Genomic DNA, 12,334 nt, shown 5'->3' on the forward strand with positions numbered 1-12,334 from the left:
TGAAGGGCATTTTCTCCACAAATTATAAAAGTATAAAGGGTTTTAGATAAGTACAAGTATAAATATAAATAAAATATATAGGTATAAATATGTATATGGAAGCACATTTTTCTCTATATCCTGTATATTTCCTAAGTTTCTATAAGGATGGACTTCTGATTCTAAACCAATGGATCACATACATTGGAAAATACAAGGTAAGACTGGATACCAAGTTAATCACATAAATAGAAGCAGCAGCTCCTACTTTTAGATTTGGAATCATAGTGTGCCAGATATAATGCCGAACTTTATCAACTGTAGAAAACTATTAATCACATAAATAGAAGCAGCAGCTCCTACTTTTAGATTTGGAATCATAGTGTGCCAGATATAATGCCGAACTTTATCAACTGTAGAAAACTATAGATTAGTTTTACATTGTATATTCTTTTCACAATTACTCGCATGTTCTATTGTTCCAGTTTTTTAACAGCTTTATTTGATGTATCGCTGGCATATAATAAACTGAACATAGTGTTCAATGTGATCATTTAATGAGTTTTGAAATATATACACATATATGTATATGTGTGTATAAAATATATATATACACTGCATATACTACATATAGGCACACACACGTGTACCATTGCCATAATCAATATAATAAACATATCCATTACCCCCCAAAGTTCTCTTATACACCTACCTCCCCTCCCCAAGTAATCAATAATCTTATTGTCACTGTGGATTAGTATGAATCTCCAATAATTTTACACAAATAGAATAATCCATTATGTACTTTTGGGAGGGGAAGGAGGAGAGTCAGGCTTTCGCTAAGCCTAATTATTTTGAGAGTCATTCACGTTGTGTGACTATAAATAGTTCATTACTTTTTATTGCTGAGTAGTATTGCTGTGTATGGAAATGCTACAATTTGATTACCTATTCACTTGCTAATAGATATCTAGGTTGTTTTGAGTTGTACAAGTCTTTATACAGCTATATGCTTTCTTTTCTGTTGGGTAGATACCAAGGTGTAGAATGGCTGGATCATATGGTAAGTGTATGTTTAACTTTTAAAAAAACTATCTCCTAAGGTAATTGTACCATTTTACATTCCAACCAGCAGTGTAGTCAAGTTTGGGTTCCTCCATGTATTTATAAATATTTGGTATGGTCAATTTTTTTTAACAAGACAAGTTCTTCCTATATTGCCCAGACTGCTCTTGAACTGATGGGTTCAAGCGAACCTCCCACCTTGGCCTCCCAAAATGTTGGGATTACAGGCTGAGTCACAGTACCCTGATATGATCAATTTTTAATTGTAACTGCTCAATTCAGTGCACATTAATATTTCATTGGGGTTTATTTACATTTCCCTAGTGACTAAATGATGTTGAGCATATTTCCATGTGCCTATTTGGTAACATATTTTCTTTAGTGAAATGTCTGCTCAAATGTTTGATCAATTTTATGGTATGTTTTCTTGTTAAATTTTGAGCATTCATTAAATATTCTGATATAAACATTTTGTTAGATACACTATTTGCCAATATTTTCTTTCAGTCTAGCCTGTGTTTTCCTTCACTGAACAACATATCTCAGAGTAAAATGTTTAAATGTTATCAATTTTTAAAATAGATAATGTTTTGGGTAAAGTAAGAAATCTTTGCCTAAGTTCTCAAAGATTTTCTTCACTGTTTTTTTGAAAAAAATGTAATTTAGGTTTTTTATTAGGTTTCAAATACATTTGGAATTAATTTGTGCATATAGTGTGACGTATAGATCAAAATTCATTTTTTATTTGCTGAATATAGTGTTTCTGTGAGCATCTGTTCAGCACAGAATTGCCTTGTGAATAACAACAACAAAACCCAAAACCAGTTTATTCATATATGTGTGGATCTATTTCCACAGTTTATTCCATTCTAATCACCTATTTCTATTTTTATGCCACTACCACATTATCTTGGTACATGAAACAATAAAATAAATCCAGAAATCAAGTAGTGTTACCCTTTTGTTCTTTTTTTTTCCCCCCGATGGTATTTTAGCTATTCTAGTTCCTCTGTATTTCCACATGAACTTTAGAAGAGCTTGAAAATTTTACACCAAAAAAAAAAAAAAAAATGCTTATTGGGATTTTCAATGGAATTATGTTGAATCTCTAGATCAATTTGGGAAGAATTATTATCTTAAAAATATTATGTTTTCTGACCTGTGAAAGGCATCTCTCTCCATTTATTTAAGTTTTCTTTAATTACTCTCAGGGATGTTTTTAATTTTCAGTGTACAAGTCTTGCCCATCTTTTGGTCAGATTTATCCCTAAGTATTTTATATTTTTGATGAATTGTAAACAGTATTGTTTTTCTAATGTCTGTTTGCATTTGTTTCTAGTATTTAGAAATACAATTAACTTCTGTATATTAATTGTGTGCCCTGCAAACTTGTTAAACTCCCTTACTAGTTTTAATGGTTTTATAGATTTTTATCAAATTTTTGTATAAATAATCATGTTGTCTATTAATACAGAGGTTTATTTATGTCTTTCCAATCTAGATGTCATTCTTTTTCTTGCTTTATTGCACTGGCTAGCATCTCCAGTACAATGTTCAATAAAAGTGGTGAGAGAAGACACCCTTGCTTTATTCCCAATATTAGGAAAAAAGCATTCAGTCTTTCATTGTTAAGTATGATGTTAGTTTTAGTTTTCTCATATTATCTCCTTTATTAGGTTGAAGAACTTCCCGCTATTCCTGATATTTCTGAGAGTTTTTAATATCAGGGATAGATGCTGTATTTAGTCGATTGCCTTTTCAACATCTGTTGAGATGATCATGTTTTCCCTTTTTTAGTTCATCAGTATGGTGATTATCAATACAGTAATATGGTTAACATTTTATTATTATTAATGTTGAATTCCAAAACATAATAATTTCTAGAAAAACAGAAGGTTAGTCAAAGTCGTGCCTCAATGACACTAGATTAGACTGAGTAAAGTAAATAACCATTTTCTTTCATAAGAATTTTGTTTTTGAATTTCAATTGGCGAACCCTGTTACAACTGCTTTTGTATCTACATTTGCTAAACCCAACTGGGTTAGTACTGAACTAGCATTTAAAAAGGGAAAAAGAACAGTGAATTTTAAAGTTGATACGTAACTTAAAATGTGACCCCAAATCATGATCCCTGCTTGAAGAATTGCTCAAAATAAATAAAAATGTATCACACGTTGTTTAATGTCACTCTCTTGTCTGAAATCAACCTTCAAGAATATTCATCTGAAGTCTTTTCATGTAGCTAAAGTAGCAATCATCTTGGAGACCTATTTTCCAGTAACATGTCCCAGAGATAGAAATTTATCTAAATGTTATCTAAGGTCTTTGTAGCCTTTCGCACATGGTGATAATATATTAAGAAACAAAAGGGGAGAAAATACTCAAAAGCTTCTTGCAATGAGAACATTTGTCACTGGTCTGTGTCATGAAATGGACCTGGGCATGCAACCAAGTTGAGGAATTACACTGGCCTCAGGCCAATTTAAATTACATACTATAGACCTTCTATATAGAAAATAGTCCATAGGTTCTGCATACAAGCATCACATGCAAAAAACATGATATGAAAGTCTTTTGTTCCCCAAGAAGGACCTGAATGTCTGTTGACAGACAACCTCTGTGGGTTCGTCATTGACACAGTATACATGGTGAAAAAGAAAATGTTGATTGGTTGTGATCATGATCAATAAAAACCTATTTGGTCTATAAGCCTGGATCCAATCACACTGATATCATTCTGGACTCAACTGTCCTTTGTTGCTCAAGGACATAAGAAAACTGAAGAGTAGGCTTGCAACTTGGAAGTTGAAAAAACATTTATTGAAAGGAACACCACTTGATTAAGTTTTACCATCTCCAAAAAGTAGCATGTTCTCCCTACTGGAAAAGCCCTAAATCCACTCAAAAACTTACTGGAGGCTGGGCGTGGTGGCTCACGCCTGTAATCCCAACACTTTGGGAGGCCCAGGCAGGTGGATCACGAGGTCAGGAGATCAAGACCATCCTGGCCAACACAGTGAAACCTCGTGTCTACTAAAAATTCAAAAAATTAGCCATGCACTGTGGGGGCGCCTGTAGTCTCAGCTACTTGGGAGGCTGAGGCATGAGAATGCTATGAACCCGGGAGGTGGAGCTTGCAGTAAACTGAGATGGCGCCACTGCACTCCAGCCTAGGTGAAAGAGCCAGACTCCATCTCAAAAAAAAAAAAAAAGGAGAATTTTTTCCTATTAATTTGAGTTTTGTATATGAACACAAAATTTGGTTAAATACTGACAGATAAGTTTGGTATTAAAAAGTCCACTTAGTTCATTATAAATATTAAAATTAGGAGCATGTGTTCTTTGCTTAAGCCTGATAAAGCTTTAGCTGAGATCATGAGTTTTGACAAAACAACTTTTCACAACACAATAATGTATTAGGTCAGGGTCAATTGCCCTCCTGCAGATTTTGCCTGATACTATTTTCTTTTCTTTTTTTTTTTTTTTTTTGCCTGATACTATTTTCATACAAACCTCATCACTCCTGCTTTTTCTCAGAACTTCTCTGAGCTTATTTCCTAATGCAAATCTTGATTTATATGCAGGGCCCTAACCTGGCTGTCCAAAATACCTCCCTCCACGAATGTGTATTTTATCTCAATACATTACCCAGTGGTGGTCCAGCATCTCAGAGTGCCCAATATGTAATCTCAGTCTCATAGGGATAAAGAAAAACAACCATAGCTCAGGGCATTCATCATCCCAGAAAGTCCCTCTCCCCCTCTTACCATGCTTTATGTCATCATCTGGCTCATTTATTTGTTTATAAATAGCCCTCCACTCAAATAATGCTCCTGAAGGGTGGAGAATTTTTCTACTTTGTTCACTAGTATGTGGTAAGTGCTCAAAAATTGTGTTAAACTAACAGCATTCAGTTGTAGTAGGATTAATGGCATTAAAATACATCTTCTAGAATTAAGATTGTATAATATGTTACTGAATAGTTCAGCTTCTTTGAAGGAATCCTTGGCAGAGACAAGGTTAGTTCTCCCTCCCTCAAGTAGAGATATTGTTTTCGCAATTCTCTTGTTCAACTAACTCCTCTCTGTTATTTATTCCTGGCTGGAGACAGACAGTATCCATCACTTCTCAGATTGATGCAAGGCAGTGGTAATAAAATAAGCTACATACATCATGTAATCATATTGGTTTTATGAATCACATTTTTCTGAATTAGGGAAAATAGTTGTTTTGGTTTAGGCTGGAGAAAAATTCTGACTCATGTCAACAAATCCCTGACAAGGCAAATCACTGATAGAAACAAAAAAGCTTAAAGCAAGTTTTATTAGAGAAAACTTGTAACAACTCTACACAAACATTGATTAATTATAGACTGACTTTGTCTTCTTTAAAACAAAAATACTTTTAAAAAAATGACTATATGTCAACAACTAAAGAACAGAATATATAACTAGAAAAATAGGAATATTTAAAATGTTATACTGCATTGTGCTTTTTTAAAGGTAAAAGCTATTTAAAAATGAAGCAAGCTCAATTTGTAATTAGGACACACAATCCCTCAAACTCTAACTCTATTACTTTAAGTTGTCCTTACTTAAAAAAATCATTCTTATTTGAAAATTATGGCAATGTTGAAAGAAAACAGTAAATTCGTGATATTTCCCCAGTTTTTGAAATTTGCATTTTATTTTCATTACACAGAAAACCTGATGCTGACCTTTGCTTCACTCCTCAATGTGGTATCTAGAGTTCTGTGAGGTCACTGCTGTGGATATTCAGTATGCACTGACAGTGCAGATTTCCTGGTGGGTCAGGGCTGAGAAGATTGGAGAGCAACACTGAAGAGTATAAAAAGAGACCAGTGCAAGCTTTGATTTGAAAGAAGGGGCTAAATATGGATTCACAGGAACAAGTACTATCACATGAAACACTAAATTATTTTTCTTTCTCTCTTTACATCTTAAGCAGGCAAAGTCAACTTGCTGGAACTGGGCTAAGTTTGGGAGTGGTAAAAACAAAAAGTCATAATCATCCAGTGATTTTTTAAATTCTGGCATGCATCAGAATTTCCTAGAGAAATGGTTCAAAATATGATTATCTGAGCTTCATCTCAAAACTACCTAGTTAGAGCCTCTCCTGAAAGAGGCTGGGCATCTGTCTTTTAAAAACCTCATTCCAGGATATTGTTCTACTCAACACTATTCAAGAGCTGTTGGTTTTGACTCACGCTTACTATGTGCCAAGAATCATACTAAACCACTACTATGTACTACATTAGCTAATTTAATGATCCTACAATTCTAGGAGGTAGGTATTATTTTTGTATCTATTTTACAGAAAAGAAAAGAAAAGCTTTATAACTTTTCCAAAGCCATGTGACCAATAAGTGATGAAGCCAGAATCACCTGACTTCAAATCACACACTGAACTCTTACACAAACTGCCTCCAACCATATGGAGTATAGTGCCCCGTATAAGTGTAGACCAATGCTGTCTAAATAGAACCTAGAGATATTTATGAAATTCTGTCCCAAAATAGTGCTACCATTTTTATTTACTAAGTGCAATTGATGAGGAAAATATATGCATTGAAATTCAGTCTTTCGGACTCTGGAAGTAACACAAGGTTCTATCAGACAAAAGCCTACCAGCTGTATCAAGTACCTACTGTGTGCAATGCTTAGGAAAGTTATTCTCTGGAAGTTGTTCTTTTTTTTTTTCCCTCAAATTTTCAGTACGATGTTTGAGTGTAAAATTGGTGTCTGGGGCAAAGGATTTCTGCAGATGTTACTGTTACTAGAACGTGAACAATGATTCTATGGATTTGCCACTGTTATAAATACACCAACTGGAAAGCCTTCAACTCCCAGGAAACAGGATTTGGAAAGCAAGACAGGAATACCCAGCTGAGAAGGTAATTTAGGTAGACGCAACGAGAAAGCCTTAATTCCTGGCATATTTCTGTTAACAGGCAAAGTGGGAATGGCCTTATTTCACCTCTGAGAGAAATCCAAGTGATGGATTGTTTTATGAGATGGGTGTGATCACAATGAGAATTTCCAATTTCCTAAACAGAATACTTAACAAGTGTTCGTGAAGCTTCCAGCAGGTCACACCATTTGAAATGCAACACACACAGCTCAACACTGACTCTCTTTAATTTTGCTTTCTTTCACTATGCTTGGAGGTACAGGACTAAGGGACCCACTCTGCCTCACTTAATATCATCAGGATTTTTATTCTTCTCACTGTTTTTCTGAATCATGGCTATTTGCAGTTTCTAGTCAATTAATTCTTGGAGCTTCCTTTGTCAACTGGTTGATCCAGCTTTGGTAGTATTGAATTCCTCTCTAGACCATATGCTCTTTATCAGAGATGTTCAATACACATTTCCTGAACAAATGATTAAGTGAATGAAAGAGTATATGCCTCACTAAGCAGCACCTCTCATACTCCCATATATTATATATGAGCAGTTCTGCCTGTCGCAAAGCTCTTCCATATGTTAGGCATGACAGTAACATGAAATCTTCATTTGACTCTCCTCCATTAGCCATCATTCTGCCTTTGCAGAGCTCTCCAAACAATTCTTCCCAAGGACAACACTTTTAGTAGCCGAAAGAAGTTATGAACTCCTAAGTCTTAATTATTCTTCCACTTTCTTATCTATTTCTTAAATAATACGACTTCTAGATATATCACAACTTTGCTCCTCCTTCTGTGGAGAGAGCTTGCCAATGTCCTTATTAAAAAGTGGCCCTAAAAACTGAACACAATATTGCTGATGTGAGCAAGTGGATGGTTCTCCATCTTAAATAGAGATTATGGCACCTCTCTTTTAAAGCTGTTACATCGAAATAGAATGATGGTCCAATGCCAAGGACACAACAATTTAAGAGATGGGACTCAATAAATATTAGTATTTGTCTCAATTGTCATCATTATCATCATTACCTTCACCATCATTTTCCTATTACCTGAGTCTCTCACAGCCTGTATAGTTGCAGGTGTTTTTTATTTAATGTACGTGCCACATACTCCATTTGAAAATACACATACATTGTTTTTTCCTTTCAGAAAAATTTCAATACTTATTTTTTTAATGCAAAAATAAACATCCAGTGTCTTCACTAAAATATAGATTAAAATATTAGCCAGAGAACACGGGTCTACCTTGTCCTCCAACATGACATTATTCTCCAAACCATTATGTCCACTGCACCTAGTTACTGGTCCAGTTTACCACAGATTAGCTGATGGATTTCTGAAAATATAATTTACTTTTTTGACGAGTTGTGCATGTTTCATGTTGTGGATAAACCTAAACAAATAAATGTCAAACAACAATTTGATGTCAAAAATAAGGAAGAATGGGATTTGCCCAAGATCAGAGGTTTATTAAATAACAAGGAAATAGCTTTCAGCTATATTAGGTAGCTTAAAACTCTTAACATTGCTTTGAATTCACTTTGATGTGTGTCTCGTTGTTAAGAAAAGTGTTAAGACAAGTGAAGAATGGTTTGATGTTAAATGGATCATGTAACATAGGAAATCGTATTTAAAAGGGAGGTTTTCCTCCATTTTCAATATTTCCTAAACTTGATCTTTTGAGTCTTCTCAAAAGAGCAATTTATGAACTCTTTAATGAAAATGCATTAAAATGAAATGTGGCTGACCTCTCCTTTCCTTGTGGCCTCAGAACACTCTATCAGTCAACACTCAGAACAAATTAGCCAATTTGGCTGTGAGCTAACAACAGTTTTCATCCCTTCACTCCAATAGCCTGGACCCCTGGACTGCCCACTCTAATCATGCAGGTGGGGGATTTTGTGTGAGAAAGAGCCACGCAAGCCCCAGGGAAAAGGCTGTAAACTCCCTGAATTGGGAGTTAAAAACCCTTTGTTCGATTTGGCTCTGTATATTTTTCAAGGTCATATATCTACTTATGATGCCAATGAATCAATTTCCTTACAAATTAAAAGGGATATGAGACGTCTTTATTTGCAAAGTCTTTCTGTCATACAAATCCAACAGCTGTATATTTTCCTTTTCAAATAACGACTTTAACATCTCATGGAAAACATCTGTTAAGGAATGTAATTGTTTTTTCTGAAATCTTGGTGTATGATTTGCACAAGTAAATTATCTAAGACGTTTATAACCAGTATAACCATGTATATCATTTCTAACTGGGATTATATTTTTCAGAAAAGAATATAAACCTCAAGATTTGCATGCTAAGGCAGACAGTGATCTGAAAACAGACCAAAAGGCTCTCAGTAAGGCATAGGGTCTGCGGTTCCTTACCATCTGTATTAGTCTGTTCTCATGCTACTAATAAAGACATACCCGAGACTGGGTAATTTACAAAGAAAAGAAGTTTAATTGACTCACAGTTCTGCAGGGCAGTGGAGGCCTTAGGAAACTTACAATCATGGCAGAAAGGGACGCAAATACATCCTTCTTCACATGGTGGCATAAAGGAGAAGTGCCGAGTAAAAGGGGGAAAAGCCCCTTATAAAATCATCAGATCTTATGAGAACTCACTATCGCAAGAACAGCATGGAGGTAGCCACCCCCATGATTCAATTACCTCCCACCAAGTCCCTGCTATGACACGTGGGGACTATGGGAACCACAATTCAAGGTAAGATTTGGGTGGGAACATATCACCATCCATGTAACAAATCACCTGAGATACTAGTATGTAAAGTATTTTCCACTCATTTAATCAATTCACAAGCATTTATTAAACCTCTACTCTCTGATTCAACTAAGAAATTCTGCTGTCTCTCATTAGTCACCTTAGGGTATGCTGGTGAATCTCTAAGCAAATGGAAAGGGCTACGATGACTCTCACTAGAATTGACATAGCAATTATTCGCAAAGTTCACATATTTTTAGCAGTAAGTCAGTTCCTTTGACCTTTTTTACCCATATTATACTTCACCGGATGAGCTTAAGAAAAGATTATATCAGTAATAATTTTAGGAATGCTGCTCTGTGGTTTTGCATAATAAGAAACGGGGTTTCCAGGTATCCATGGGCTCATCAGCTAAACTTCTTGAATCAGAAAACTAATTTATTCACCTTTTTTTTTGTTCCAAGGAACTACCCCAATATCTTCAACTCAGTAGATAATCCATATACAATTTTTGAAGGAAAAGGACACCATAATTTTTTCACATTGAATGCCTTCACGGGCTGGGCAACATGGTTCACACCTGTAATCCCAGTGCTTTGGGAGCCCATGGTGGGAGGATTGCTCGAGGCCAGGAGTTCAGGGCCAGCTGGGCTATATAGAGAGACCTCATCTCTACAAAAAATAAACAAAAAAAAATTAGATGGGCATGGTGGTACACACCTGTAGTCCCAGCAAGCCAGGAGGCTGAGGCAGGAGGATCACTTGAGCTTGAGAGTCTGAGGCTGCAGTGAGCTGTGATCACATCACTGCATTTCAGCCTGGGTGACAGAGCAAGACCTTATCTCTAAAAAATAATAATGACAATGATAAAAATAATAATAATGCCCTCATAAGTATCTATTAAACCAAGTTTGAATGCTATCAGTTTAATAAGAAATAATATGATTATAATAAATCCCACTTACATAGTGCCTAACACCATTTATTGGGTAACACACACACACACACATATAGACAGTCTCTCATTTAATCTTTAGAGCAACTCTCTCTGGCAGGCTTTATAATTCATATTTAAAGATAAATAGAGACATATTTCATATCTAGCACTGTTCAGAAAATAAGAGGCATATTCAATTTCATTGTTGCTAAAATTTTAGTTCATGAATTTTTATAATTTAAAATTCAAGGATTATGTAACACTTAAACTAATGATGGACACATATTACTGACAGATGATAGGAGTATTTACATATTCTTAATTATTTGTAAAGCAACATCATATAGTGCTTTTGTTCTATAATGCTTTTGTTCCTGAGCTTCCAGTGTCTTTATCACAGAAAAATTACAAGATTGATAACAATTTTTCTTAAATGGCTGTGAAGACGGACATCCATCGCAGTGTTTCCTTGATAAATAATCATCCTGGATTTTATCAATATTTCCCTTTCATAATTTGATATACAAATGGAAGTAACTTAAGACTTTAAGACACTACTGTCCATAAAAAGCTCACAGGTCTTGCAAATAGAATTGTCATGTCTGAGTCTCAAATTATTTCTTCACCTGGTTTTTAAAAAAGGTCAATTTCCTTAGCTAAAAATAACTGAGTAATTAATCTATTCAACATAAAACAAATCTGGATTCTGACTTACTTGCCTGTCCTAATCTTCTTTTTTCAATCCTCAATTTCAATTTCTATCAACACTCATTCCATAAATATTTGTATGGCAAAATTCAAGTACCAGGAAACAGCATAATACAAAATCAACAGAGTGGCACTATAAAGGAGCATATGACCAAAACAGCTGCAACTCAATGATTATCTGTCCCAATGCCCATTTTTTAAAGGGGGAAACACAACAAAAACAAACCCTCCTACCCAAACAGCTTCCGAGAGTATTTAACTAGATCCTAAATCCATTGCTGAGATTTAGAAATATTTTTAAATGTTTAAGTGATGTGAAGTGATGCCAGAAAACTCGATCTCTTATCAAGGTGTATATTTCACCTATGAATAGATATGAAAATAGTATGAGAAAGGTGTTTCAGGAGTTTAATTTAAAAAAAAAATTATAAGAATTTTTTGAAGTCTGTACAAAATTTTGCTCACTTCTATGCATACTTAACTTATAAATAGAGTTACTATGCCATTTATATTCCAAATTGCAATGCTTAGCAAATAAAATGGGGGGCTGTTAACAATTATAATATGTGTAAACCAAGATTGTCTCATGAAAAGTGGGACATATAGTCGCCCTATTTATAAATAAATTTATGTAAAAAGGAAATGAAGATATCCTAAACAGAAATCCATGGAATTGAAATATGATAAGCCAAAAAGAATTACTGAACAGCTTTTAACTTCTAGATCAATACTGGGTTGAAAGTAAAGAGGTAGCATGAATTGATACTCTAAGTGAGAAGGTAAGGGCTTACATTTTTAAAGAGGGGAAGTGCTCAGAAAAGTAAAGGAGTGGGAATTACATCTGGTTTTGAACAGACAACTATAAAATGGTTTTCAAATAAAAATGGGGCTATTTCAGAGGTACTTCCTAAATCTACATAGCAAGATTATTTAAATTTCCTGTTGTACACTTAAATAGGATCAAATATTCCATTTCTTTCCTAACTCAGAAGTATTCTTC

The 12,334-nt window shown here is 34.7% G+C and overlaps 1 protein-coding gene and 1 long non-coding RNA gene across 23 annotated transcripts in view; both read right to left on the bottom strand.

Annotated features, from left to right (window-relative positions):
• LOC105464900 (solute carrier family 8 member A1) overlaps positions 1 to 12,334 on the bottom strand; it is a 391,740-nt gene that overhangs the window by 189,573 nt on the left and 189,833 nt on the right. The gene's annotated exons all lie outside the window — the stretch shown is intronic.
• The window catches only part of LOC139357819 (uncharacterized), a 108,195-nt gene that overhangs the window by 29,609 nt on the left and 66,252 nt on the right, over positions 1 to 12,334 (bottom strand). The window contains exon 2 of the long non-coding RNA XR_011611649.1: positions 1 to 12,334. This exon is cut by the window's left edge and continues 29,609 nt beyond it; it is cut by the window's right edge and continues 31,351 nt beyond it. This is a non-coding gene — a long non-coding RNA (uncharacterized lncRNA).

Source organism: Macaca nemestrina, chromosome 13, assembly GCF_043159975.1.
Source record: "Macaca nemestrina isolate mMacNem1 chromosome 13, mMacNem.hap1, whole genome shotgun sequence".
Taxonomy (NCBI): domain Eukaryota; kingdom Metazoa; phylum Chordata; class Mammalia; order Primates; family Cercopithecidae; genus Macaca; species Macaca nemestrina.